Source organism: Myotis lucifugus, unplaced genomic scaffold (genome assembly GCF_000147115.1).
Source record: "Myotis lucifugus unplaced genomic scaffold, Myoluc2.0 scaffold_37, whole genome shotgun sequence".
Lineage (NCBI taxonomy): Eukaryota > Metazoa > Chordata > Mammalia > Chiroptera > Vespertilionidae > Myotis > Myotis lucifugus.
Window position 1 is genome coordinate 2,587,109 of NW_005871085.1, and position 3,447 is coordinate 2,590,555.

Sequence of the window (3,447 nt, forward strand, 5' to 3'; positions counted from 1 at the left end):
GTTTCTATCTCTCTCTTCTTCTCCCTTCCTCTCTGAAATAAAAACATGTATATATTTTTAAAAAATAAGTGAATAGAATTGTGAGTCCCAGCACCACCGCTGGCCAGTTGTAGGACCCAGCTTTGGCCTCTCCACATTGTTGGGTCTCAGTTTACTCTTCTCATAGACCAAGTGAGAAGGGATGAAAGGGCGAGAGGTATGTAGAAGGTACAGCTAGCTATCTCAGGACAGTCATTTAATCCCAATCATTTTCCTTTCTCTGTACCTTTCCACTCTCCATTCTCATTTTAATCCATGCCCTCAGAAAAACACTTGTTTTGCCTGCCTCCAGCAAACCATTAGGAAGACATATACTAATAATATTGTCCCCTCTGTAAATGAGTGGCATTAAGAACACTGGAGCTTAGAAATGGACACGGCAAGATGGAGGCAGGCATGACCCTAGGAGACACTTTATACAGCATCCTCCTCAAGTCTCTGGCTACCGAGGAACCCAGGGCTCCGGAGCCCATTGGGAAGTTCATTTAGACCAGTGATGGCGAACCTTTTGAGCTCGGCGTGTCAGCATTTTGAAAAACCCTAACTTAACTCTGGTGCCGTGTCACATATAAAAATTTTTGATATTTGCAACCATAGTAAAACAAAGATTTATATTTTTGATATTTATTTTATATATTTAAATGCCATTTAACAAAGAAAAATCAACCAAAAAAATGAGTTTGCGTGTCACCTCTGACACGCGTGTCATAGGTTCGCCATCACTGATTTAGACAATACCAGGTCCGAGAGCAGGCTTCTCAACCTTGGCACTATTGACGTTTTGGCTTGATAATTCTTTGGCATGGGGCTGTCATGTGCATTGGAGGATGATTAGCAGCATGCCTCCTCTCTTCTCACTAGCCAGTAGCAGCCTCCCAGTTTTGAAAACCAAAGATGTCTCTCCAGACACTGCCAACTGTTCCTGGAAATGGAGGTGGGGGCAAAATCACCTCAAGTGGAAAAACACTGCTCTAGGAGAAGAGAGGGCAGGGGAGGGAGGTTAACTTGGGTCTCAGAGGAGGAAACTCTGCAACGTAGAGTTTGTCTGAAAGGGACACCATAAAGTCTCTTCCCTCATAGCAGGCACTTGGGCAAGTCTTCTCCTCTCCGGGTTTCAGTTTTTCCATCTGTAAATTGGGTTTGATGCTTGTAAGCCACTTCCTCCTTCTCTCATCGTCTGACGTTACTGGTCTGGTTCAGGGTGGGACAGGGGTACCGCGGTGCCATTGAGGTGCCCCAAAGAAAAGGAAGGTTGAGAAAGAACTAAACGAGGTTGTGGTGGAGAGGAGGGTAAGGTATGAGGTGGGAGTGTCCGAGGGATGTAGAGAGGCTTGAGGCATCTTCTATACCCGCCCCCTTAGAGGCCTTACTAGCTTAGGTAGCCTTCAACCTGGCAAACCCAGACTCCCTGGATTCCACTAGGCCCCGCCCACCGTTAAATCCAGCCCGGTTGACCCCGCCCTCCCCGTGGCCCCACCCGCCTTATGCCCCGCCCCCAATAGGCCCCGCCTCCCTCTTCGCCTCCCGCCAGCCCGGGCTCGGGCTTTGCACCCGGCGGTGGCTGAGAATCTTGGTGGCTGCGGAGCCGGCAGCGCAGGCAGACGGAGCAGAGCTGCCCGGCCCGGTGGCAGGCGATGCCCCCGTGAGCTTCTCTCGCCGCCCCGCCCCGCCCCGCGCCCCTACCCCCGCTGAGTCCTCCGCCCGCCTGGGACCGGGCCGCGCCTACCGCCGGGTCCGCGGGGCGGGGTCCCAGGGCTGCACCTGCCCCGCCTTTCAGAGCCTCCTTGGCCACCGGAGACCCCTCCCTGTATGGACCCCAGCCCCACCCCTGGTGAGTCGGTAGGCCTTGTGCGCCTGGAAGTGGACGTGGGGAGAGGGCTGCGGAGGTCTGAGGGACCACCCGGGCGGGGGGAGGGGGGCTCCAGCCGGGAGGCGCCACGTAGGGATGTGAGCTTGCAGGGTCTGGGGGGCGAAAGCCGGGGAGGAGGTGGGATGAGCACAGTGTGTGTGATGGCTCTGGGGTGGGGGCTCAGGTACAAGAGGGGAACATAGGGCATTTGGGGAAGCCTGGAAATGCAGTAGGGGGCTCCAGAGTCTTGAGTTTTTTTGCTGAAGCTCAGAGCATCTGGGGCCCTGGTCTTCAACAGCATTGCCTCGCATGGCATTTTTGGAAAGTGTTTAAAATTCCTCCTGGAAAGGGAGCTGGAAGGCAGCCTGCCTTCCTCCCTCCTGCCTGTGCCCTGGTTGAGAAGCAGCCACTCTTTCCTCCCAATGAGACACCATTGTGGTGCCTAGAGGACCCCCCAGTCTATGAAAGGAAAAGGGTAGTGCTCACCCCAGTCCTGGGGTGGAAGAGAGGGCTTCTGGGAAGCAGGGAAAGGCAGTTGGTCCACAGTGGGAAGTCCAGGGTTTGGGGAAGCTTGGCAAACCCCTTCGTGAGCAACCTGGGCGCTCTCCCACTCGGGGGAAGGTATCTTCACTGGCTGGCCTCCAGGCTACCTGGGCCCATGCCCACATCACTTTCTCTGGACAACCCAACCCTGAGGAGTGGGTTACTTCCCAGCGTCCTGGGCCTGGAAACCTAGGAAGGACCCATAGCTCCCATGGTCCTGGATGGGGTGGGCAAGGCCATACCCAAGGCCAGAGAACAAGGGGTGGGGCCTGGCACGGCCACCTGGGAGCCGTTTGGAGGTGGTCCTATGGGCTGGGGTGTTGTCTGGGTGTGGAGAGGAAGGCTGCTGCCCCTTTGGTCCTGTCTTCTGCCCATGATGACATAAGTCTAGGGTCCTTGGGTTTAGGGACTGAAGTGGTGGGGAGAGGGCCTTTCTGGGCTAGGCCTGGTCACCAAGAGGTTAACTAGCAAGTCCCACAGTTGCTAGCAGCCACCAATTAGTCTGTAATCAGGCAGCTGCCAACTGTCCCTGGGGGTATGTGGGCAACCTAATGGGGCATTCTCTTGGGGGAAATAGGGGGGTTGAGGAAGGCGTCTGTGAAATCTGTGTTTAAACCAAGCACCATGGCCTTCAGAGCTTATTTAGGACCCACAGACCCCTTCTCTGCCCTCTGTGCCAGGCTACCTGGTTCGGGATCTCCAGCCCTGGGATTTGAAACTGACCACTCTCTGCAGGCTGTGAAGCCCAGAGTTGGGCAAACTTGGCTTCAAACCCAGGCTGTGCCACTTTCTGGCTATGTGCTATTCAGGAAATCACTTCCTTTCTCTAAGCCTCCTTCAGTAAAACAGACCCACCTTCTAGGTCTGCTGGGAGGAGTAAATAAAATGGTGGCTTTAAGCTGCTTAGCACAGTGCCTGGAACTCAGGGAAGCTCAGTATGATAACTGCTGAACTCAGGAGTAACTCCTGTGCCAAGGACTTGACAGGACAGGCAGGCAGAGTCAGGTCTGAAGACC

General features: G+C 54.5%; 1 protein-coding gene across 5 annotated transcripts in view; it reads left to right on the forward strand.

Annotated features, from left to right (window-relative positions):
- Positions 1–1,568: 1,568 nt before the first annotated feature.
- RIMS3 (regulating synaptic membrane exocytosis 3) overlaps positions 1,569–3,447 on the forward strand; it is a 39,617-nt gene continuing 37,738 nt past the window's right edge. For all 5 annotated transcript variants that reach the window (XM_023752725.1, XM_023752724.1, XM_023752726.1 and 2 more), the window contains exon 1: positions 1,569–1,870. The gene's annotated coding sequence lies outside the window, so the exon portion shown is untranslated. The remainder of the gene's footprint in view (positions 1,871–3,447) is intronic.